This window comes from Capricornis sumatraensis, chromosome 7, assembly GCF_032405125.1.
Source record: "Capricornis sumatraensis isolate serow.1 chromosome 7, serow.2, whole genome shotgun sequence".
NCBI classification, from domain to species: Eukaryota; Metazoa; Chordata; class Mammalia; order Artiodactyla; family Bovidae; genus Capricornis; species Capricornis sumatraensis.
Window position 1 is genome coordinate 42,447,902 of NC_091075.1, and position 27,548 is coordinate 42,475,449.

The 27,548-nt window shown below is 39.4% G+C and overlaps 1 protein-coding gene and 1 pseudogene across 4 annotated transcripts in view; one reads left to right on the forward strand and one right to left on the reverse strand.

Moving 5' to 3' along the window:
- SLIT2 (slit guidance ligand 2) overlaps nt 1-27,548 on the forward strand; it is a 403,061-nt gene that overhangs the window by 132,248 nt on the left and 243,265 nt on the right. The gene's annotated exons all lie outside the window — the stretch shown is intronic.
- On the reverse strand, nt 8,379-10,387 carry LOC138082211 (nucleophosmin-like; annotated as a pseudogene).

Below are 27,548 nucleotides of genomic sequence, written 5' to 3' on the forward strand. Positions count from 1 at the left end.
GAGGGTCAGCATCATGGCAGTAGGAGATGCTGTGCTCTCTTTGTCTCTTCCTCTCAGTCTGCACGTAGTAAAACATACATGTCTCAACAAAGGCTTCTCTATTCCTCACACCAGGATGCTGGGAAGATCCGCATATTTGTGTATCTGAAGATGGCAGACTGAACACCAAGAGGAGGCAGAGCTGAGAGCACAGCCAAAGTGATGCCTGCAGTTTTGGCCCCCTAGCTCTCACTGTGCCTGCAGCCCCAGAGAATCCAGTAGTAGCAGAGGCAGCAGGGCGCATGATTCCAGCTCCCCGGCCTCAGCAGCCTCAGGGATCTCAAGGAACCAGGCACCAGTGATGGCAGGACCTGTGACCCCTCCCGCTCCCCCCTCCCCATTCCTCCAGTTGCAGCAACATACATAACTCTGGGCCCCCTGCTTGAGGCAGTGGTACCCAGAAACCCAGCAACCCTGAAAGAAAAAGGAAGTGAAAGTGTTCATCACTTATCACTCAGTCCTGTCTGACTGTGTGCGACCCCATGTACTGCAGCCCACCAGGCACCTCTGTCCATGGAATTCTCTAGGCCAGGATTCTGGAGTGGGTTGCCATGCCCTCTTCCAGGGTGTCTTCCCAACCCAGGTATGGAACCTGGGTCTCCTATACTGCAGGCAGACTCTTTATCTTCTGAGCCAGCCCCTGCAATTCTGGCTCCTCCCATCCTCCCCCACCCGCTGTTGTGGTGCAAGCACAATAAACCCAGCAGCAGTGCCAGAGGCAACGACACTGGCAGTAGGCAACAGCAAGACATCAGTGACCCTGAGGAGGGCACTGGCAGCATGTCTGGAAGAGGCGTTAGAGGGTGTAAAGTGCTGGTTCTCAGATCTATGAAAGGCTGCTCAGAGAGGAGAAATCAAAAAACTTGTGCTATAGCGCCACCTACTGAAAAATAAAAGAAAAACTTAAAATAACCAACCTTTCGGATTGTTAGAATCAAAGTAAAAAATGGGAAGGAAATCAAAAAAGAAGGGATATATGTATACCTGTGAGCTTGCAGGTAGCTCACTGGTAAGGAATCCGCCTGCCAATGCAGGAGATGCAGGTTCAGTCTTTCAATAGAGAAGCCCTCTTGGAGGAGGAAATGGCAACCCACCCCAGTATTCTTGTCTGGAAAATTCCATGGACAAGTGGGCCTGGTGGGCAACAGTCTGTAGCGTCCTAAGAGTCGGAGGTGATTTAGCGACTGAGCAGGATCACGATGTATAAGTATAGTTGATTCACTTTGCTGTACTGTAGAAACTAACAAAACATTGTAAAGCAACTATATTCCAATAAAGCTTTTTTTAAAAAAGCTTTACCTGAATAAGAAAGATGTTTGCTACTTCAGGTATGCTGACAGAGGAACAACTCATCAAGCATCATGAAAAACTACAGGAACACAGTATTACAAAGTGATAATCAAAGTACTCCAACAACCAAACTTAAAAGTCATGTTATGTTGCTGTGTAACTGATAGACAATTCAAAATAGTTGTTACGAAGAAACTTTACAAGCTACAAGAAACTCAAAAAGGAAGTTCAGTGAGTGCAAGAATACAATCAGTGAGCAGAAGCGATATTCTGCCAAGAAGATTGAAAATCTAAAAAAGAACAAAACAGAAATTTGGAGCTGAAGAATTCAATAAGTGAGATGAAGAATGCCCTAGAAAACACTGTAAATAGAGCAGATCATATGGAAGAGAGAATTAGTGAACTCGAAGATACCGATATGAAAATGATATAGATAGAAGAGGAGAGCTCACTGAGCTCTTTTTAAATGAGGAAACTTTATGAGAACTATTTGACTCCATTAGGAAAGGCAGCGTAAAGATAATGGAGAGGGAGAAGGGTGCAGAGAGTTTATTTAAAGAAATTGCTGAGAACTTCTCAGACCTGGGGTAAGAACTGGATTATACAAGTTCATGAAGCTAAGGGGACCCTTAATTACCTCAGTGCAGAAATACCTCTAAGACATATTAAAATTTTCAAAAGTCAGTGACAAAGGAAGAATATTAAAGGCAAACAGGAAAGAAAGACAGTAATCTACAAAGGAGCCCCCATTAAGCTATCAGCATATTTTTCAGCAGAAACTCAATATGCCAACAGTGAATGACATAATCAAAATATTGAATGATAAAAAATATCAGCCAAGAAAGTACTACCAAGTAAAGTTATCTTTTAGATATTAAGAAAAAAATAAAGCCTTTCCAAGGAAGGCAAGATGAAAAGATAATCTACCAAATGGGAGAAGATATGTGCAACTCATATCCAATAAGGGGTTAATATCCAAAAAATATAAAGAACTTATACAACTCAACTATGACAAAACAGACAACTTAATTGAAAAATTGGCTTGAGACCTAAATAGACATTTTTCTCAAACGTACACAGATGGCCAGTGTAGCACGTGGGAAGATGTTCAGTATCACAAATTATTTCGGAAGTGAAAATCAAAACTACAATGAGATATCACCTCATGAACTTTATAATGATTGTTGTCCAAAAGATAAGAACAAGTGTTAGAGATGGGGAGAAAAGAGAATCCTTATACACTGCTGTTGGTTATATTCTTTGGTGCAGGAATTATGGACAATAGTATGGCAATTCTCAAAAAAAAAAAAAAAATAGAACTACCATATGATCCAGATATTCCAATTCTGGGCATTTCTTTGAAAAATACAGAAACATTAAATCAAAAAAATGTGGGCACCCGTGTGTCTATGTTCATTCCATCATTATTTATGATAGCCAAAATATGGAAACCACCTGATGTCCATCTAGATATGAAATAAAGAAGCTGTGTTACATGTATAGATACATATACACACAATGGCATACTACTTAGCCATAAAAAAGATGAAATTCTGCCATTTGTGACAACATGGATGGAGCTTGTGGATATTATTTTAAGTGAAATGACTCAGATGAGAAAGACAAACGCTGTGTTATTTTACTCATGTGTGAAATACAACAAAAAACACAGAGCAAAAACAAACACCTAGATACAGAGAACAAAGTAATGATTACTAAAGGGGAAAGAGGCTACCAAAGGGGGAAGAGGATTGGGGGAAGGTGATAGGGGGAAAGGAGGTCATCTATATGATGACTGATGGAAACTAAACCTTTGGTGGTGAACACACTATAAGGGAATTTTTGTTGTTGTTCAGCCACTAAGTTGTATCCAGCTCTTTGCAACCCCATGAACTGGAGCACGCTAGGCTTCCCTGTCCTTGGTGGTGAGCACACTATGAATACAGACGTTGAAATATAATGTATACCTGAAATATTTAATGTTATAAAACAGTATTCAGTTCAGTTCAGTCACTCAGTTGTGTCTGACTCTGCGACTCCATGAACCGCAGCACGCCAGGCCTCCCTGTCCATCACCAACTCCCGGAGTCCACCCAAGCTCACGTCCATTGAGTCGGTGATGGCGTCCAACCATCTCATCCTCTGTCGTCCCTTCCTCTTCCTGCCCTCAATCTTTCCCAGCATCAGGGTCTTTTCCAATGAGTTAATCTTCACATCAGATGGCCAAAGTATTGGAGTTTCAGCTTCAACATCAGTCCTTCCAATGAACACCAAGGACTGATCTCCTTTAGGTTGGACTGGCTGGGTCTCCTCCCAGTCCAAGGGATTCTCAAGAATCTTCTCCAGCACCACAGTTCAAAAGCATCAATTCTTCAGCACTCAGCTTTCTTTATAGTCCAACTCTCATATACATACATGACCACTGGAAAAACCATAGCCTTGACTAGATGGACCTTTGCTGGTAAAGTAATGTCTCTGCTTTTTAATATGCTGTCTAAGTTGGTCATAACTTTCCTTCCAAGGAGTAAGCGTCTTTTAATTTCATGGCTGCAGTCACCATCTGCAGTGATTTTGGAGCCCCCCAAAATAAAGTCTGACACTGTTTCCACTGTTTCCCCACCTATTTGCCATGAAGTGATGGGACTGGATGCCATGATCTTCGTTTTCTGAATGTTGAGCTTTAAGCCAACTTTTTCACTCTCCTCTTTCACTTTCATCAAGAGGCTTTTTAGTTCCTCTTCACTTTCTGCCATAAGGGTGGTATTGTCTGCATATCTCAGGTTATTGATATTTCTCCCGGCAATCTTGATTCCAGCTTGTGCTTCCTTCAGCCCAGCGTTTCTCATGGTGTACTCTGCATATAAGTTAAATAAACAGGGTAACAATATAGAGCCTTGACGTACTCCTTTTCCTATTGGAACCAGTCTGTTGTTCCATGTCCAATTCTAACTGTTGCTTCCTGACTTGCATACAGATTTCTCAAGAGGCAGGTCAGATGTTCTGGCATTCCCATCTCTTTCAGAATTTTCCACAATTTATTGTGATCCACACAATCGAAGGCTTTGGCATAGTCAATAAAGCAGAAATAGATGTTTTTCTGGAGCTCTCTTGCTTTTTCCATGATCCAGCAGATGTTGGCAATTTGATCTCTAGTTCCTCTGCATTTTCTAAAACCAGCTTGAACATCTGGATGTTCACGGTTCACGTATTGCTGAAGCCTGTGTTAACTCAATTTTATTTTATCATTTCTTTGTTTATTTTTGGTAGGATGGAATCCATACTCCTTGCATTGGCAGCATGGAGTCTTAACCACTGGACAGCCAGGGAAGCCTTACTGTTAAATCAGTTTTAAGAAAGTGTTTGCTAACCCCCAATCTCTAGAATCTTTGGATTGACCACTCTCTGCCTGCCCTTCTTCTTGACATGTTTCATCTTTTCCAGGCACACAGGATTGATTGGGTTTCATGCACAGCAATCCCAGATCAGATAGCTATATCAGGCTCGTCTGTGCACAGTCCTCCCTGTCCCTCTCCCTCTCCTGCTTCACTGCTTTTGCATCACGCTGGGTATTAAAAGAAGTAAAGCACCAGGGCAGTCTCAGCTTGCCCCTGTCACTCATCGTACCTGGGACATTGGAAGTGACTATGTGTTAAGCTTCTGCTTTCTTGGCTGAAGAACTTTGCTATCTTCTTTTATGATACTTGTGTATCATTTTCAGCCTGCTTATGTCCTTTCTGGTAAAGAATCTGCCTGCAGCTCAGGAGACTCAGGTTCCATCCCTGAGTCAGGAAGATCTCCTGGAGAAGGGAATAACTACCCACTCCAGTATTCTTGTCTGTAGAAACCCATGGATAGAGGAGCCTGGCAGGCTCTAGTCTGTGGGATCACAAAGAGTTGGACGTGACTGAGCGAGTAACACTTTCACTTTTGTATTCCTTCCAGATCTCTGTTCTTTTTCTTTCCTTGAAAGGTTTTCTAGTTTGTATAGGCAGGGGCCAGTAACAAGACTTTTCTTACATGAGTGATTCTGAGTACTCTGTACTAGCAATACCACATCATAAGAGAAATTGCTAGGAATGAAAATTCTCCAGCCCTAACCCTAATCACTGAATCAGAACATCTAGGGGAGGGACCTGGAAGCAAGGTTTCAGTATGCCCTCCTGGTGATTGTGATGTCTGCCAGAGTTTGAGAACCACAGCCTAACATCATATCTGCAACTAAAACTAGATGATCTCTGTTGAGCAGGTTTCATTCTTGATCTGTGACAGAGAGCTTTCAAAATGTAGAAGACTCCTTTCTCTTTCCACAAAGATTGGCTGGAGTAAACTCAAAAATTCTGTTTTGAAAATTCAAACATTCTTTTTTGTCTGTGCATTTCTCATCCTTTCTGAATTACTCAATGCGCCTAGTTAAATAAGGTAACATACACAGGAAGAATAAGCATCTTATGAGGGTACGGCTTTCCTAAATAATACTCCTCTGTGCGTTCATGATACAAGTTTTTTAGATGGTGGAGTATGTGCCTGGGGACAGGCAATATGATTTGCTGAGTCAGGAGTTTTAATTCTAGACTTGAAGTGGTTCAAAGATTGAAATCCTCAGCTTTCTTGGACTGTTTCATTTAGACCTGCTTGGGCATCCCAAGGTTAGCAGGAGTGAAAGATAATTCATTTTCTTTCCCCTCAAACTATACTATATTTCCTGAATTCACAACCTCGATGAGTAGCTCTGACAGTGACTACAAGCATCTGTTTTGGAATTGGATTGATCTAGATTCAAATACCAGTGTCATCATTTATTAGTGTTGTAATCTTGAGCAAGTGAACTTTCTACATTTCCTGTAACATGAAGGCAGTTTCAACTCCCATGGGTAAATTTTGGAAATTTGGAGAAAACACATGATTGATAAATGGTATTTATTTATTTATTTACTATCCTAAACTCAGTGCCGCCTCAGCATCCTCTTAATGATCGAGTCGTTAGGCATCACTTTCATGAATACCTTTCAAATAATATTACCTTTCTTTCAACAAATCTCCACTTCTAGCAAAGGCCATCTTCAGTTCTTTGGGGATGACATAGTTTCTTGTTTGTTCTTCCTAACCTTTTGTTGGCTCACCGCTTTCTTGGAGCTGCCACTTACAGGTTTGCAGGCTCTGGAATGCACAAGGCACCCATCTAAGGGGCACCATTCAAAGGTCAGTGAAACCTCCCATTCATGCACACTCAAACACGGACCCACTCTCACACAGCCATGCACACACCACACGCAGTGACATAAACATTCAAATGCACACACGTACACATTTCTGCAAACTCAGAGATCACCTGCCACACACACCCACTCACGTCCATTAGCATTCACACACACATTTGTATATTTATTATGAGAAAAGAGCAAAGCATGTTTTCCAACAGAATGTACGCTTATGTGACTGTATTGAGAAAGGGACACTTTTTATTCATCCACGTGGGGGTATCATAAGGCTTGCTCTGCTGTCCTCTCATCTTTTCTTCAGGAGCTGCCAGAGTGATTCTGTAAGATGCCCCCACCCCTTCCCTGGACCACCTCCCATGGCACTTTATGCCCTCTCAGACACACATCATTGTTTGTTGCCCTAATGCTTACCCAAGGTTCGAAAACCCCATGAGATTTTCACTGGTACCCAGCCTTGTACCTTACCAAAAAGAGATGGGTAACAAATTATTTTTCATTCATTGACTAGGCAACAAGTGTTGTTTGGGGGCCACTATCCAGATATATGGATTCACAAAAATACTGTGTCTTAACTTGCCTGGTGATGGCATATTTACTTATTTAAATTACAAGGAAGAACTTAGAAAAATATACCTGGCCACTTCAGTCATTTCAGTTCAGTTCAGTCGCTCAGTCGTGTCGGACTCTGTGACCCACTGAATCACAGCACACCAGGCCTCCCTGTCCATCACCAACTCCCGGAGTTCACGCAGACTCATGTCCATCAAGTCAGTGATGCCATCCAGCCATCTCATCCTCTGTCGTCCCCTTCTCCTCCTGCCCCCAATCCCTCCCAGCATCAGAGTCTTTTCCAATGAGTCAACTCTTCACATGAGGTGGCCAAAGTACTGGAGTTTCAGCTTTAGCATCATTCCTTCCAAAGAAATCCCAGCCACTTAGGTTTCATTAATAAATATTCTGTGTCATACATTTTTAGTGAAAAAGAGAAATTCCAGTCCTCCATCACTGTAATCATCACTCTGTTCCTTTGAGTGGCCTAAAAGAGTTCTGCTATCTTATTCTTAAGCCAAACGTTTACAGTCTTTTAATGTCTAATACTTCAGGGGAATTCTTTACTTGTACCACCACTATGCCAGATACTTGGAAGCCTAATTTCATTTAGTCTTCAAACCAGTTCTGGGGATGGGTTTATTTTTATTCCCATTTTACACCTGGGGGAATATATATTTATATATATGTAAGAGGAATTTGCTTGATGTCAAATGGTGCATAAAGGGCAGAACTTGGCTTCAGACCTGGGTTTATCTGCTTTCAGATTTTGTGGTTTTAGAATGATTACTGGACATTCTTTTAGGCCTCATTAAATTCATAAAAATTAGAGTGGAAAAGGAACCCAAAGAGTAAAGGATGAAATAGTTTAATACAACCATTCTTTAGATTTTCTAACTTCCAAAGTTAACATTGTTCTATTTGTAAGTGTGAATGATTTTAGCTAATTTTTTAAAAAATAACTGAGTTTATTTCACATATATATTTTTGTCTCCCCTTCATTTCCATTTGTCTGACCACCACTACTACTACGTCTTGTCATAACATTCCATACATATTTAGAAAACCAAGCAAAGGGTGGAGTTCCATCTTCAAAAACTTAAAAAAGAAAAAGAAAAAAACGTTTTGGACAACACATTCTTAGCAATGGAACCTGAACATCATTTATCAGACACGGTAGGGAAAGTTCTCACTCTGCATTGTAAAAAGGGCAGCCAGATAGCAACTGTTACAGAAATGAAATAAGATGGAAGATTTTAACAAAGAGTTTAAACTATTTTCTTAAATAGACTTCCTCCACTGCCATAGATCTAAGTAGCCTCTTGATAAGTCATCTGGATACAATTGTTCACGTAACTGATAAACTTGGCCTCCACTTTGAGAAGGATACCCTCTTTTTCTACACTTGCTTGCATTTTTACTTTAATGTCTTCTACAAAGCTAGGTCCTTCCCATGTTTTAGGGGTCTTTTCCTGTTGTGTTTTTTTTTTTTTTGAAAGAGTCTTGACCTTTAGATCCTAGTATTGATGATTTTGAGTTTTTTCCATTCTGGTTTGATTTTTTGTGCACTTTTGGCCAGAGTATCTCAAATAGATTTCTTTATTGGAACTTTCCCTTCAGCTCTCATCATCAGGGCCATCATCACCTTCATCATCACCATCTTCATCTTCAGCTGCAAGTTTGACTTATTTTGTGAAATGATTTCCAGATTCACATCCTCCTCCTCTTTGTCTTCTGACTCTGTATCTTCCTTCACAGCTACTAAGTGCTGTCCACTGATAGCACAGAGGCTCTGGCCCATACTTCAACCATAGGCCCACAGGTGGTGCTACATCAAAGCCCCTAAGGGAAACTTTTGGCTATATAGTTTTCAAAGTTGCTTGTGAAGTAAGCCAGAAAGAAAAACACTAATACAGTATACTAACACATATACGGAATTTAGAAAGATGGTAATGATGACCCTGTATGCGAGACAGCAAAAGAGACACAGATGTGTAGAGCGGACTTTTGGACTCCAAGGGAGAGGGAGAGGGTGGGATGATTTGGGAGAATGGCATTGAAACATGTATAATATCATGTAAGAAACGAATCGCCAGTCTATGTCTGATGCAGGATACAGGATGCTTGGGGCTGGTGCATGGGGATAATCCAGAGAGATGATATGGGGTGGGAGGTGGGAGGGGGGTTCATGTTTGGGAACTCATGTACACCCATGGTGGATTCACGTCAATGTATGGCAAAACCAATACAGTATTGTAAAGTAAAATAAAGTAAAAATTAAAAAAAAAAAAGTTGCTTGTGTTGCATTAATTGGACTGCCTCCATGATGCATTGCCTTTGCTTCAACAGCATGCCCTTGGTCTGTTGAACCAGCCCCAAACTGATCATTCTTAAAGATGACTGATGCTCATTTTCACCATTATCCACCTTAAAGGGATAATCTGTCAGCCTTTAGTTCACAACCAAAAAAGATAGTTGTGGGGCCTTGGGGGCTCATGTCCATGTCTATCCAGTCTTCATGGGCAGGTGGTATGCAATTATGTGGAAGAGAAAGCGGGCAGAGATAAACAACTACTGTTCAGAGAACAGCTGTGTAGAATGGAGTCATACCAAGGTAGTCTTCGCTAATTTTTATATTTTTCTCTGTAGCATGGTGGTGTTCAGTCACTAAGTCATCATGTCTGGCTCTTTGTGACTACATGGACTGTGGTACACCAGGCTCCTCAGTCTTCCCCTATCTCCCTGAGTTTGATCAGATTCATATCCATCTGAATCACTGATGCTATCTAAACTATCTCATCATCTGTCATCCCCTTCTCTCTTTGCCCTAAGTCTTTCCCAGCATCAGGGTCTTTTCCAATAACTTGACTTTTCACATCAGGTGGACAAAGTATTGGAGCTTCATCATTAGTCCTTCCAATGAGTATTCAGGGTTGATTTCTTTTAGGATTGACTGATCTGATCTCTTTGAAGTCCAGCAGACTCTCAAAAGTCTTCTCCAGCACCACAATTTGAAAACATCAATTAATTGTTTGTTGCTCTGCCTTCTTTATGATCCAACTCTCACATCTGTACATGACTGCTGGATGAATCCTGCTAAATTTTGACTTTTAAACTAGAGAAAAATCTTTATTTTCCATTTTTATGATCCTTGTCGGTATGTATACTCTCCCAGTTTTACACATCTACAAATACTGAGTAAGATAAAACAAAGCATAGAAAAGGAGACACTTAAGGCCATTCACAACTTCAAGCATCTTAATACCGAACTTGGAAGCAAGCGTATTCATGTTGAGTAGTATTTCTCTATATACAGTTTGAAAAGATCTCTTATATATATATATCTTTTATTTGAAATGCCATTTTCCAAAATGTGTCTACAATGGGATAAACATTTTATAAACCTTACAAGTTGCCTTTAAAGAAACCACCAGATATGGATTTATTGTGGGAGCATGTTTACATATACAAATATTATTTTCCCATTTTCAGCTCCTTGTAAATAATAGGTGCGGGATGCTACATGTCATTATATTTATATGCAAAGCAGCATTTCTAATCCTGAGTCACTTCTTTCAGCTAACACATCTGTCTTTGACCTCTCTTCCCATGGCATTTTAGAATTGCTGGGGAATTTATAATGAAAATTAGTTTGGCAGCTTTCTGAAAGATAGAACCAAATGTTCATTGCTGGAAGAAAAACATCAACTAATCCTGCTTTTATTATCACACTCAAGAAAACCACTTTTTGCCACTGATTTTAATTCTGTTGTAGATTTCTCTCGGATCAGTTCTCCTGGATTTCAGTTTATAATTATATGTAACGTGAACCCCAATTTTGAAATGCCTAACTTTCCAGTGTATGCAGTGTTTTACAGTCTATTCCATTTCTCTGAAGGAACGTTTTCAAGGAAGTCAAGTGTTTTCCGTTTCAAATCTAAGTTTAATAATAACCAGTATTAATGCCTTGGTGTCATTCATTCTAAAATCTTGTCTGTCTTTTCATATAGCTAATATGTGTTAGTCACTTAGTTGTATCTGACTCTTTTGCAGCCCTGGTGATGTGAACCACCAGGCTCCTCCATCCATTGGATTTTCCAGGCAGGAATATTGGAGTGTCATTTTCATCTTGTCGTTTACTTCTCCAGAGGATCTTCCTAACCAAGGGATCGAACCTGGGTCTGCCTCATTGCAGGCAGACTCTTTACTGTCTGAGCGACTGGGGAAGGCCCATTGCTTTTATGTGTGTATGTAGTATACTTGGGTATACGTATGTGTGTATAGTTCCTCAAGTTAACTCCAACAGAATTCCTTAAGACTTCCTTTAGCAGTAATTTACTCATTTGACAAATATATATTGAATTCTATTGATGTGCTAGGTTTACTCCTAAGATTTAAAAGTAAACCAATATATAAAATGACATTTTTTATACAGATATATAAATGACCATGAATGACCCTATTCAGTTGTTCCAAGGGCTCCAAATCTACTGGGAGAAACAAGCCACTGAATAGCAGTTATAAATACCATACAGTAAGTGCTTCTCTGGAGTACACGTAGGAGATGCACAGCCCATTCCAGGAAAGGTAGTGAGTGGAATGGAGGAATGGAGTAATGAAAGGTAGTGGAGTGGGTGGCTGGAGCCATCTGAGGCAGGAAGGTTTTTGGCAGGGTGAACAGTGAGCAGCATCTAGAAGAAGTACTAGCAAAACCTGGCAGCGTTTGTCTCTTAGGAGTTGTTCCCTATGAGAGGCTGTAGGTATGGTGACTAAACTCATGGACTCTGAGTTAAACTGTGTTTGGATCCTGGCTCTGACACTTATGGAATATGAAATTTAGCATCACTTTTGTGTGTCTCAGCTTCCCCATTTGTGTAAAAGTGGGCTTTAGACCAGTACCAACCTTGTGAAGGTTACAGTGAGATTATATGTATTGATATAGGCAGGATGCTTAGAGGAAAGTACTTTGAGAGTACTTCTGTTGGTTTGTTAGGGGTGAGTGTCAGAGTACCACAAACTGGGTGGATTAAACAACCTTTCAGGCACGTTCTTTCTGGGGACTGTGAGAGAAGGATCTGTTGCTGGCCTCTCTCCTTGCCTTATAGATGGTCAGGCTTCTCCCTGAATCTCTTGGTGTATTATCTTCCCTAGATGCATGTCTCTGTGTCTAAATTTCCCCATTTTACAAGGATGCTAATCATATTGGATTAGTGAAGCAAAAATCGCTCAGTCGTGTCCGGCTCTTTGCAACCCTGTGGACTATACAGTCTATGGGATTCTCCAGGCCAGAATACAGGAGTGGGCAGCCATTCCCTTCTCCAGGGGATCTTCCCAACCCAAGAATTGAATCCAGGCCTCCCGCCTAGCAAGGAGATTCTTTATCGTCTGAGCCACCAGGGAAGCCCAAGAATACTGGAGTGGGTACTCCAGTGGATCTTCCTGACCCAAGAAACCAACTGGGTCTGCTGCATTGCAGGTGGATTCTTTACCAGCTGAGCTACCAGGGAAGCTGGATTAGGGCCAAACCTAGTGACCTCATCTTAACTAGTTACATCTATGGCAACCTTATTTCCCAATAAGGTCATACTCTGAAGTACCGAGAAGAAGACTTCAACAAATGAACTGGAGTGGGACATAATTGAATGCACGTGTGTGCATGCTCAGTTATGTCCGACTGTTTGCATGGACTGTAACCCACCAGGCTCCTCTGTCCATGGATTTTCCAGGCAAGAATTCCTTCTCCTAATGAATGCATAACAGTGCTCAATTTTTTAAAAAGATGCTCATTTTCTGTTGCATAAAAGTTAAATGTTTAGACAAGATAGGTGAGAATAAGGAGGAAATTTGAATGGAAGTAGCTGCCCCTTTGAGAGATAACAATTGTTGCCCAGAACTGCAAAAGTCTGTTTTGGTATATTTTTGATAGTTAGGAGAAAAATGCCAAAGCCCATGTTTTTCATCATATGCTAATCTTTTCACTTCTTAAATTGAAGATACATTTCTACTTTTAGTTGCCTCTTACTAAAAATCATAGTTATATTTTTCCAAGCTATAATGGAACTTAGAGATCAGCAGTTCCAACCATCTCACTTGGAGAGGAGGAGAGGAGAGGGACAGGAAAGTTGGCTAAGGAGACCTTTGTTATCACCTTTGTAACCTCAATGGTACCCTTCTGGCCCCTAAACCTCTTGGGGGTAAGAGAATGTCAGTGGCACATACTTCACTTACGTCTCACAGGTACTCAGTTGCCTTCAGCAACATTTACTTTCCTAACTCACTTATTATTTGTGGGAAGAGAAAGATTGCTTACAGAAGAAATGGATAAAATGATGCTTTAATCTATTGCTTTCAATTTCACCCCAGCTACTTTTTGTATTTGGACTTTTGATTTAGGTTGCCATTTCTCTCCTCTTCAGCACTGAAATAGCCTCTTCCTAAGTATGTCAATCCTGTTTATTACCTAAGAGTCAGTCATTTGCTGCTGCCCCTCCAGGGAGTAAATGGCGTCTTTTGCTAACTGAGATCTCCTTTCCCATTTCTGTGGTTCCCTTCCTGTCCTCCCTTTCACTGTTTCATTCTTCACTTTCCTTCCTCCAGTCTCCTCTCTCCTCTTTCTTTCCCTTTCGCCCCCTTGCCCTGTCCTTTGCAGCTTCATTCCTTATTTTCCTGTTTCTTCTAGAGACAGTAAACAAGAAACATAGCTTCAATTGTTACTGAATTTTCATACATTAATACCTTGGAAAGATTTATGGTTTCTTAGCTGTGACAGTATAAACTCGGGGTTTATGTTCACTCAATACATCAATCACTTTTCTGCCAAATCTAAAAATTCTGTGTCAGTAAGCCACAGAGTTGAAATCTGTTAACATTTCCGACATCAATATGGTGTTGTCAAATTTGAGATTTAGCCTTTTTTTGTATTACTTTTTCCCTGCTTGCATCATCATTGATGGTCTGATTAGAAAAAATGGAGTGATAAAATATGGCGAAACAGTTGTTACAGGGCTAATGTGTATGTATATAAGTGGTATTAAACAATTAGTTGAAATTTCTAAGAATTTAAGCTTGAGGAGCTAGCATTTTCTTGTTGCTCATCATGTTTTTCACATTCAGATTTTATGTAGATTAATAGTAGAACACACATGCATTGTATAATTCTTAGAGCAAAAGTGGCATCAGAGTTGTGTTCTTCTGGTTCTGCAGCCTCTCACTGCATGTGAGAGACTGTCCAAAAGACTAGTGAACAACTCAGACATGCAGATTCTGTGACAGTGAACGCATACAGCTTTGTTGATTTCCTTTTTCCTGACATATAAATAGAGGCCTGAAAAATATTTATATTTTAAGAATATTTTACTATGATTATTCAGTTTAGTTTTCATCTTTTTAATGACCTGGTCATTACAGTTACATCTGTATGTTAACCCTGAAAACGGTCTAATTTTAGAGTTTTATTTTAGATTTTGTACATTTCTGAGGAAGAAATATGACAATGCCAGGGATTAAAAGGTCAGATGTTTCATTTTTCGTATTCTGTCTCACTATTTCCAACTTTAAGATCTCAGGATCCCTATAGACTCTTTGAGCTAAGTATGTGTATGTTAATCGCTCAGGTGTGTCTGACTCTTTCTGACCCTATGGACTATAGCCTGCCATGTTACTCTGTCCATGGGATTCTCCAGGCGAGAATACTGGAATGGGTTGCCATTTCTTTCTCCAGAGCATCTTCCCAACCCAGGGATTGAACTCTGGTATCCTGCATTGCAGGCAGATTCCTTACATCGGAGCCACCAGTGAAGCCCAGAGCTTATTGAGGACCACAAATAAAGAACTCTGACGCTATTTGAAATCAGATTACCTGGATTTTGGTGTTGATTGCACGTTAACTGTCTAATCAACTCCTTCTTCAGCCTCTGTGAACTTATATATCCTCCCACAAATGAATGGTTTAAGAGTGGCAATGCTTTAAATGTAATAACTACTTGTGAAGTGGTGAGTCCCTCACTCCTGAGGGTTTCACGTGCAAGAAGGCACCAGATTTCCAGCACGTTGTTGACAGCATGTAGAGGTGCATGTAAGCTTGATTGCTTCAACGTCCATAGATATCATTTCTCCCCTTTGAGGACAATAGCCATATATCCACATTCTACATCAGGGAATAAATGAATTGGGAGCAGAAACCGATCCATGGCTGCTAAGGCCCTTGAGGTGAACCTTAGATTGAGAGCAAAGGGTGTGTCAGACAAATGAAATCAGTATGTGATTGTCAATGTTTTTAAAGTTTTCTAGAATGAGGTAACACTGAGGGCTGTGCTTGTATGTGTGGGGCAAGGAGGGTGTAAATCTCTGTATTTTTCTGTCCAGTTTTGCTGTGAACTGAGACCTGTTCTAAAAATTAACACCTATTTTAAAAAGAAGTGCTCTCCACCAGACAAAAAGCAAACAAAAAATTCCAAAGCCAGATGTCTTCACTGGCAAATTCTACCAACCTTTATTGAAGAAATAATGTCAAGTCTACATAGACCTTTTCAGAAAATGGGGAAAGACAGACTACTTCCCAAAACATGTGATAATAAAATCAGACAGTTCCATTAAAAAAAACAAAAAAACAAAAAATGGTAATCCAGTATCCTTCATGAACATATATGCAATATCCCTTTTCAAAAATTGTAATCACTGTAGCAATAAGTAAAAAACGTAATGTATCATGACTAACTCAGTTTTATCCCAGGAATGCAAGGCTGCTTTAAATTTTAAAAAATCAATCATTGCAGTTTGACATATTAGCAGATTTTTTTTTAAAGGGAAAATATTTAACATTTAGAACTCACTCATGGTAGAAACTCTTGGCAAGCTAGAAATAGAGGGGAACTTCTGCAAGCTTATAAAAGGCATCATTGAAAAACCTTACAGTTATCATTCTCCAGTATGGTAAAATGCTTTTCCTCTAAGTTCAAGAGCAAACCAAGTATGTCCACTCTGACCATTCCTATTTGATGTTGTATAGAATATCCTAGCCAAACCAGTAAGTCTAAGGAAAAATTATACATCTTCGTAAGGAAGAAGCGAACTCTCTAACATTATTGTTTTTCTTTTTTTGGTAGAAAATCTTGGGGAATCATCAAAAAATGCATTCAAACTAATAATTGGGTTTGTCAAGGTTGCAATATGCAAATTGCTTACTACTCTCATGTTTTTTCCCGAGAGAAATGGACTTTTTGTCCACACACAAATTTATATGCATATATTCAGTGTAGCTGTTAAAATAAGTCAAACAGTAGAAAAAAACTCATTGTTTATCAGTTATTACTGTGATTTAACAAATGTAGTGGTATCTATAGACAATGGAATTCTACTTCTCAGCAATAAAAAGTACTGAGCTATTGGTACCTATAAAAACTCTCAGAAACCTCATGCCAAGTGAGAGCAGCTAGACATAAAGGACTCCATGCTGCAATATTCTTTATATGATATTCTAGGAGAAGCAAAATTAAAGTAAATAGATCAGTAGTTGCCAGTGGTCAAGACCCAGAGAGAAATTGACAGCCAGGGTCATGAGGGAACTTTTGGGGACAATGGAATAATTCTGCACTATGATAGGTATATTGGCAACAGGACTACAAACATTTGTTAAAACTCTTTGAATTGTATACTTAAAATAAATTTTATTTCTCATAAATTATACTAATATAAAGCTGACTAAAAGATATAAGACTCTATCTTCAGATAACTCTTAACAATTATACTGACAAAAAATGTCACCAAGGATTTCAGTAATTGATTCAGAGTTGTGGACTGATAAATGGATGAAAACAACCCCACACTAGAAAAAGCTTAATATAATTAAGAGAGCAACCATTGAAAGATAATGCTGCAACATAGCCACATAAGGAGATCAGTACTAGCCAAAAGTTTAAATCTTCCATTATTTAATGAACTTGAGCCAAACAGTGGCACTTGTTTGTAATTTTAATGGTGGTGACAAATTTCATATATATATGCTTTACAGTTTTAAAAGAAGTTAGAATCTTGTACTGTGTTTCCTGAAAGATCTTAAGGTCTGAGATATATTCTGACCATGAAAGCAAGAAAAGTCATTGGTATAAATAGACATCATCAAAAATTGGAATGTTCTCTAGAATGCAGTGTAATTTCCCAAGTCTTTACACACATTCTGCTAGCCTATCTGCTTCTGCTGCTTCTACTTTCTGAGAATCTCATTTTGGGCATCCCACATTCCAACTTGCTGAGACAGGAATGACTCATTCACTTGATTTGACTGATGAGTCATTCTCCAAGATGATGGGTACCCACTGAGAAGATTTGTTGTATTTGATGAGTTCACTGCCCAGGATAAAGAGCTGTTTTGAGGACAACAGTAAGCTCTGGCTTGGATGGGTGTGATGAAATCATATGGTACCAGCACAATGATGGCAGTATACCCATGGCAGTTTTTATCAGAAGTAGCTGTGGCTTGACTGGCATTTTAGACTACAAAACCTCTTTAATATATAATTTCATCTGACCTCTATGACATTTTTAACTTTTCTCTTTATAAACAAGTCTTTGTAGTTCTTTGTCCAGTGAATGGCTCTCAGTAGGTGCTCAGTAAGTATATATTGAAAGAATTTGTGAAAAAATTAATAAATGGATTAATGGAGAGATGAATAAATCAGTGAGGTTTGCAGAAGATATGTAACTTGGCCAAGGTCATAGGACCTGGCAACTTAAAAGAAAGCAGTGGACTAAAATGAGCAATTAGTTATGCAGCCTTTGCACTCAGATCTGGACCTTAACTTGCTTAGCCTCAAGTTGTTCATATGTGAAATCAAGATAATGGCTGCACTTACCTATCAGGGTCTTCAGTTCAGTTCAGTCTCTCAGTCGTGTCTGACTCTTTGCGACCCCATGAATCGCAGCACGCCAGGCCTCCCTGTCCATCACCAACTCCCGGAGTTCACTCAGGGTCTTAAGAGGCATTAAATGGAAAAATGTTTGCAGGCCCAACAGCACATGCCAGGCACTTGCTATTGTTGTTTAGTTGCTAAGTCATGTCTGACTCTGCGACCCCATGGACTGCAGCACACCAGGCTTTCCAGTCCATAACTATCTCCCAGAGTTTGCTCAAACTCATGTCCATTGAGTTGGTGATGCTAGCTAACTATCTCGTCATCTGTCACTTCCTTCTCTTTTTGCCTTCAATCTTTCCCAGCATTAGGATCTTTTCCAGTGGGTTGGGTCTTTGCATCAGGTGGCCCAAGTATTGGAGCTTCAGCATCAAGCCTTCCAGTGAATATTCAGGACTGATTTCCTTTAGGATTGAATACTTTGAACTCCTTGCAGTCCAAGGGACTGTCAAGAGTCTTCTCCAGTACCACGTTTGTTGGCAAAGTGATAATCTCTGCTTTTTAATATGCTATCTAGGTTTGTCATAGCTTTTCTTCCAAGGAGTAAGTGTTTTTTAATTTCATGGCTGCATTCACCATCTCCAGTGACTTTTGGAGCCCAAGAAAAGAAAATCTGACACTGCTTCAACTTTTCCCCTTCTATTAATATTTTCTATGAAGTGATCGAACCCATGCCATGATCTTAGTTTTTTTAATGTTGAGTTTTAATCCAGGCACTTAGGAACTACCAATTAAAATTCAGGATCTCTGATTTTCACTTGTGTAACTCATGTCATTCCATCATGCTTGTTAAATAATTGTTCTTTTTGTAGAATAAAGGAGCAAAATGAACACAGTTTTCATTTTAGCAGAGATAAAATCATGCAGTTTCTTTGTCTTCCTTCTGCAAGTTCTGCTTACACTATATATCTATTTGTGTGTCCTTTTTGGTTACTTTGGTCACAATTGGATAATGTATCTTCTCAAATTTAGTAAAAATCTAATTTATCTAGAAACTACGCTTCATTTAATTTCAGTTCTGGCCAAACCCCAGGAAAAAAAAAGAATTAATCAAAGAGTCCTTTGACCTCCCTCCAAATAAATACCATAATGTGTACGATGCATATAAAAACTCACAACCGTTGATTCACAGGAGAATAAATTGGCAATAATTTACTGAAAGCTTATTGACTGTTTTTTAATATAATTATTATAAGCTGAATTTTCCGGTTTTCCCATACAGAGTCAATTGAAATTAGCCAATTAAAAGAAGGCAAGAAAACTGACAGCAGTTGGAATTAGTTTTTCACAGGCTTTACTCTTTACTGACCTCAGTAATATAAGGTCTATGGCTTCATCTGAGATGTAAATATCATTTATACTAAACCTGTTTCTTTGATAAAAGTTTGTGTTGGTGTTAAAAAATGCTTATCTTTACAAAAGTTCCCAAACAAAATTTACTCAGAAAGTATTTTTTCACTATGCAACATTTTAGGTTTTACAAACTGAATTAAACTTAACTGAAATAGGGATAATGATGAGCCTGCAATAGAAGAAACTAAAGGTATGATATGTGAACTTCATTTATCCATTTTTAAACAAAATAAAAAATCTGCTCTTGGGTTCTCCGACACGAATTATTGAGAACTATTTCTGTGTATCATACAATCAAATCTCTCCTTAACAAATATTGGGATAGAGTGATACCAGGCATAATCTGAAAATGTGAATATATAAATTTTTAAGAGAATAATCTGAGATTTATCACCAACAGGACCAAAATAACAGAGAGATATCAGACTGTGGATGATACATCATGACCTTTTTTGTATGCAGACAGTTTTAAGTATTGGTTCTAATTAGAGGTATTGAAAGGTAGCATGTTACACATATTGAAGCCCATTTAGGTGAACACACAAAGTATGTGGTGGGCTTTTGTTACAGTTTTAGCTTCTTGGTCTCATTTTTCTTTAATTCTTTATTGGAGTGGAGTTGATTTACAGTGCTGTGTTAGTTTTGTTTTGTACTAACGAGTATAAAATGGAGCTGGTCAAAGGCTAACAGAGTTTTGCCAAGAGAACGCACTGGTCATAGCAAACACCCTCTTCCTACAACACAAGAGAAGACTACACATGGACATCACCAGATGGTCAACACCAAATCAGATTGATTATAATCTTTGCAGCCCAAGATGGAGAAGCTCTATACAATCAGCAAAAACAAGACTGGGAGCTGACTGTGGCTCAGATCATGAACTGCTTATTGCCAAACTCAGACTTAAATTGGAGAAAGTAGGGAAAACCACTACACCACTCAGTATGACCTAAATCAAATCCCTTATGATTATACAGTAGAAGTGACAAGTAGATTCAAGAGATTAGATGTGAGAGACAGAGTGCCTGAAGAACTGTGGATAGAGGTTCATGATATTGTACAAGAGGCAGTGACAAAAACCATCCCCAAGAAAAAGAAATCCAAAAAGCAAAATGACTGTCTGAGGAGGCACGTTAGATAAAAGGCACTAACAAAGTAATGCTCAAAATTATCCAAGCCAGGATTCAGCAATATGTGAACTGTGAACTTCCAGATGTTCAAGCTGGATTTAGAAAAGGCAGAGGAACCAGAGAACAAATTGCCAGCATCCGCTGGATCATTGAAAAAGCAAGAGAGTTCCAGAAAAACATCTATTTCTGCTTTATTGACTATGCCAAAGCCTTTGACTGTGTGGATCACAATAAACTGTGGAAAATTCTGAAAGAGATGGGAATACCAGACCATCAGACCTGCCTCTTGAGAAATCTGTATGCAGATCAGGAAGCAACAGTTAGAACTGGACATGGAACAACAGACTGGTTCAAATAGGAAAAGGAGTACATCAAGGCTATATATTGTCACCCTGCTTATTTAACTTCTATGCAGAGTACATCATGAGAAACACTGGGCTGGATGAAGCACAAGCTGGAATCAAGATTGCCAGGAGAAATATCAATAACCTCAGATATGCAGATGACCCTACCCTTATGGCAGAAAGTGAAGAAGAACTAAAGAACCTCTTGATGAAAGTGAAAGAGGAGAGTGAAAAAGTAGGGTTAAAGCTCAACATTCAGAAAATTAAGGTCGTAGCATCTGGTCCCATCACTTCATGGCAAATAGATGGGGAAACAGTGGAAACAGTGGCTGACTTTAATTTTCTGGGCTCCAAAATCACTGCAGACAGTGACTGCAGCCATGAAATTAAAATATGCTTACTTCTTGGAAGGAAAGTTATGACCAACCTAGACAGCATATTAAAAAGCAGAGGCATTACTTTGCCAACAAAGGTCCAACTAGTCAAGGCTATGGTTTTTCCAGTAGTTGTGTATGAATGTGAGTGTTGGACTATAAAGAAAGCTGAATGCCAAAGAATTAATCCTTTTGAACTGTGGTGTTGGAGAAGACTCCTGAGAGTCTCTTGGACTGCAAGGATATCCAACCAGTCCATCCTAAAGGAGATCAGTCCTGGGTGTTCACTGGAAGGACTGATGTTGAAGCTGAAACTCCAATCCTTTGGCCACCTGATGCAAAGAGCTGAGTCATTTGAAAAGACCCTGATGCTGGGAAAGACTGAGGGCAGGAGGAGAAGGGGATGACAGAGGATGAGATGGTTGGATGGCATCACCAACTCAATGGACATGAGTTTGGGTAAACAATAGGAGTTGATGATGGACAGGGAAGCGTGGTGTGCTACAATCCATGGGGTTGCAAAGAGTCAGACACGACTGAGTGACTGAACTGAACTGAACTGAGAAGGCCTTACAAATAGCTGAGAAAAGAGAAGATGTGAAAGGCTGAGGAGAAAAGGAAAGATATACCCATTTGAATGCAGAGTTCCAATGAATACCAAGGAGAGATAAGAAAGCCTTCCTCAGTGATCAGTGCAAAAAAATAGAGGAAAACAACAGAATGGGAAAGACTAGAGATGTATTCCAGAAAACTAGAGATACCAAGGGAACATTTCATGGAAAGATGGGCACAATAAAGGACAGAAGTGGTATGGACTTAACAGAAGCAGAAGATATTAAGAAAAGGTGGCAAGAATACACAGAAGAACTATACAGAAAAGATCTTTATGACCCAGATAACCATGATGGTGTGATCACTCACCTACAGCCAGACATCCTGGTATGCAAAGTCAAGTGGGCCTTAGGAAGCATCACTATGAACAAGGCTGGTGGAAGTGATGGAATTCCAGCTGAGCTATTTCAAATCCTGAAATATGATGCTATGAAATTTCTGCACTCAATATGCCAGCAAATTTGGAAGACTCAGCAGTGGCCACAGGACTGGAAAAGGTTGGGTTCCATTCCAACCCCAAAGAAAGGCAATGCTAAAGAATGTTCAAACTACCCACACAATGCACTCATCTGGCATGCTAGCAAAGTAATGCTCAAAATTCTCCAAGCTGGCTTCAACACTATGTGACCTGTGAACTTCCAGGTGTTCAAGCTGGATTTAGAAAAGGCAAGGGAACCAGAGATCATATTGCCAACTTCCGTTGGATCATCAAAAAAGCAAAAAAGTTCCAGGAAAACATCTGTTTCTGCTTTATTGTCTACACCAAAGCCTTTGACTGTGTGGATCACAACAAACTGGGAAATTCTTCAAGAGATGGAATACCAGACCACCTGACCTGCTTGACCTGAGAAATCTGTATGCAGGTAAAAAAGCAACATTTAGAACTGGACATGGAACAACTGACTGGTTCCAAATAGGAAAAGGAGTACATCAAGGCTATATATTGTCACTCTGCTTATTTAACTTACATGCAGAGTACATCATGAGAAAGGCTGGGCTGGAAGAAGCACAAGCTGGAATCAAGATTGCTGGGAGAAATATCAATAACCTCAGATATGCAGATAACACCACATTTATAGCAGAAAGCAAAGAAGAACTGAAGAGGCTCTTGATGAAAGTGAAAGAGGAGAGTGAAAAAGTAGGCTTAAAACTCAACACTCAGAAAACTATAATCATGGCCTCTGGTCCCATCACTTCATGAAAAATAGATGGGGAAACAATGGAAACAGTGACAGACTTTATTTTTGGGGCTCCAAAATCACTGTAGATGGTGACTGTAGCCATGAAATTAAAAGACACACCTTGGAAGAAAAATTATGACCAACCTAGACAGCATATTAAATAGCAGAGATATTACTTTTCCAGCAAAGGTCCATCTATTCAAAGCTATGTTTTTTCTAGTAGTCATGTATGGATATGAAAGTTGGACTATAAAGAAAACTGAGCATAGAAGAATTGATGCTTTTGAACTGTGGTGTTAGAGAAGATTCTTGAGAGTCCCTTGGACTGCAAGGAGATCCAACCAATCCATCCTAAGGGAAACCAGTCCTGAATATTCATTGGAGGGACTGATTCTGAAGCTGAAACTCCAGTACTTCGGCCATCTGATGCAAAGAACTGATTCACTGGAAAAGACTCTGATATGGGAAAGATTGAAGGCAGTGGGAGAAGGGGATGACAGAGGATAAGATGGTTGGATGGTATCACTTACTCGATGGACATGCGTTTGAGTAAGCTCCAGGAGTTGGTGATGGACAGGGAGGCCTGGTGTGCTGCAGTCCATGCGGTTGCAAAGAGCTAGACACGGCTGAGTGACTGAACTGAACTAAACTGAACTGCTGTGCTAGTTTCTGCTGTAAAGCAAAGTGAATCATTTTTACATGTACGTATATCCACTCTTTTTTTAGATTCTGTTTTCAGATAGATCGTTATAGAGTATTGAATAGAGTCCTATAGAGTAGGTTTGTGTTAGTTATCTAGTTTATATATAATAATACATAATATATATCGGAGAAGGCAGTGGCACCCCACTCCAGTACTCTTGCCTGGAAAATCCCGTGGATGGAGGAGTCTGGTAGGCTGCAGTCCATAGGGTCGTTAGGAGTCGGACATGACTTAGCAGCAGCAACAATACATAATTTATATAAATGTCAATCCCAGTTTTCCAATTTATCCCTTCCCCCTTTCTTCCTTTGTAACCATGTTTGTTTTCTGCATCTGTGACTCTATTTCTGTTTTGTAAACAGTTTCATCCCAGCCTCTTGTATACTTTTCTTTGGGGGGAAACAAGTGAGTCTTGGTGGAGGCAGGGTTTGCCTTTTGTGGCATAGTCATTAATGTTTTCTTATTATTTCCAGTTCTCTGCCCTACAAGATAGAATTTTTGACTGCCTTCCAGTAAGACAGGTCCATTACTACTTCTCGCCAGTCAGGTGTGAGCAGCGATGAGGGCATTTTCTGAGTCGGATCATCTCATTGCTGTTGTGAGACTCACTAGAGCTGTTCTTAAACTTTAATTTTTTTGTCACAAGACCCTTTACAGTCTTGTAAATTTTTGAAGTTTGTAAAAAGATTTGGTTTATGTTGATTAGCTATAGCTATACATTGTCTATATGTTATATTTATATCTATATTTACTGCATTAAAACTTGAAACAGAAAATTTTAAAATGTGTAAAAATCATTAAAAATAGCAAAACAAACCCATTACATATTTTCTTAGTAGTATATATTATATGTTTAGGTGGTATGGGCTTCCCTGGTGGCTCAGATAGTAAAAAATCCACATTTAGTACAGGAGACCCAGGTTCCATCCCTAGGTCAGGAAGATCCCCTGAAGAAGGGAATGGCAATTCCCTCCAGTATTGTGGCCTGGAGAATTTCATAGACAGAGGAGCTTGTTGGGCTACAGTCCATGGGTTGCAAAAAGTTAGACGTGACTAAGTCACTTTCACATACACACACACACACACATATATATATATATATATATATATATATATATATATATATAGTGTGTATATATATAGTGTATATATATATAGTGTATATATGTTTACATATGTAGTACATATGGCATATATAAATATACACAATACACTAAAAAAGTGAAAAGAGTAGCATTGTTTTACATTTTTTCAAACATTTTTGTTTTAAAAGAGGTAGGTTAGAGACTCATATCAGCTTCTGTATTCAATCTGTTGAAATTTTGCAGTGTCATGTGACCTCTGGAAAATTCCACTGTGTATTAATTAGGAAGAAAATAAAAATGCAAAAGGAAAACACTAGGCAGAGCAGATGAAGAGGAGGCAAAGGACATATGGCAGCTTGAGCAGGAATCCTTTTGCCCTTGCTGGTTCCAGGATGCGGGGCCCCATCTGAAAGGTCCACAGTGAGGCCTCCAGAAGCCACAGGCGATCCCACCTGATACAGCAAGGAAAAACCCCAGTCCTAGGACCACACATTTAAGTGAATTCTGCCAGCAACCTGAATAAGCCTGGAAGTTCACTCTTCGCTAGTGCCAGAGTGGCATTCAGCTCTGCTGACACCATGATTTTGACCCTGAGAGACGTCACTGCACTTTAAAGTTTGTGTTATTTTAAGTTACCACGCTCTGAATCAATGAATGTAATTTATCATCAGTTCAGTTCAGTTACTCAGTCGTGTCTGACCTTTTGTGACCCCATGAACCACAGCATGCCAGGCCTCCCTGTCCATCACCAACTCCTGGAGTCCACCCCAAACCCATGTCCATTGAGTCAGTGATGCCATCCAGCCATCTCATCCTCTGTCATCCACTTCTCCTCCTGCCCTCAATCTTTCCCAGCATCAGGGTCTTTTCAAATGACTCAGCTCTTCGTATCAGGTGGCCAAAGGATTGGAGTTTCAGCTTCAACATCAGGCCTTCCAATGAACACCCAGGACTGATCTCCTTTAGGATGGACTGGTTAGATCTCCTTGCAGTCCAAGGGACTCTCAAGAGTCTTCTCCAACACCACATTTCAAAAGCATCAATTCTTCGGCACTCAGCTTTCTTTATAGTCCAACTCTCACATCCATACATGACCACTGGAAAAACCATAGCCTTAATTCATCATAGTAACAATCTAAAAAAGAAAGACCATATATTCATCTCTACACTGATAGAAAAAGCACTTGACAAAATCTAACATCCTTTCCTGATAAAAATCTTCATGAAACTAAGAAGCAAAGGACATTTCTCAAGATGGTACATGGAACCTATAAAAAAATCCTCATAGAACATCATACTTTCTGCCCAAAGACTTAATGCAAAGATTTCTTAGGTGTGATACCAAAAGCACAGTTTCAAAAGACCAATTGAAACCCTGGACTTTATTAAAATTTAAAACTTCTAGTCTTTGAATGGCACTGTTAAAGAATGAAAAGAGAAGCCACAAACTAGGATAACATATTTGCAAATCTTATATTTAATAGTGAACTTATATCTAGAATGAAGAATTCACGAAACTCAAAAATAAGAAAAAAAAGTTACCCAATGTAAGATAATTAAAAATACATTTAGGTCATTAACAGAAAAATCAGATTGAAAAAAGAGAAGTGAAATCCCAGTCAGTGTGTGTGTGCACGCTCGGTTGTGTCTGACACTTTGTGACCCCATGGACTGTATTCTGCCAGGAGCAGGATTAAAAATATTGTGGAGATATGAACAAATTGGATGTTTTAAAAAATGTAGTTAGTTCATTATTATCATTAGTAGTTAATTCATTAATGTAAGACTTCCTTGGTGGCTCAAGACAGTAAGGAATCTGCCTGCCATGCAGGAGAGCTGGGTTAGGTCCCTGGGTCAGGAACATCTCCTGGAGAAGGGAATGACAACCCACTCCAGTAATTCTTGCCTGGAGAATCCCATGGACCAGGGAGCCTGGTGGGCTTCTGTCCATGCGGTGGCACAGAGTTGGACATGCCTGAGCACTAACACTTTAGTTCATTATAGCTTGAACTTTAAAATGCCTATTTTCAGTCTCCTTGTCTTTTAAAAATTTATTTATTTTTAATTGGTCTCCTTATCATTAAAGTTTATGTGTGTGTATGTTTGTGTGTATGTGGTGGGTAACTATTAATACTTACCTTTCAAGAATAAGATAATCAAATGAGATCATTTCTGTGCCTATAATTTATAACTGTAAATTTCTGTAAGAGGTGTTATTACCACCATTAATATATTTTAATTATTATTATAGGATACCATCAATATATTATTGTGATTATTATTATCAAAGATGAGTTGCTGTATCATCAAACAGAAACAAAAAATAGCCAATAACACTTTAGTATTATTACAAAAATAGTTTTGAACTTGCAAAACCCCAGGATTCCTTGGACTCCACTTGATAAGCATAATTCTATGGCTGCTTTTCTCTGACATGGCAACTAGATCACGTGGCCATCTTCATTTGGGTGAATACAGCATGTAGCAGTGTCCTCAGCTGATGAACAATGGGGATTGTACAAAGAATGAGAAATACAGTTTCTTTCTTTTTTAGTCACTGAGATTTTGTGAATGTTTTGTTCTTATAGCATTAATCTAGTTCATCCTAATTATACTTTCCCAAACAAAAGTGGAAAGGTCCAGACCCTCACTTTGTTGACGTTTTAATAACCAGAGGGATGAGCACAGGTCTTATTTGCAGCATTCGATATTCCTATCTTGGAATCTGTTAATCAGTGAGATGTTAAGGGGGAGGTACAGAT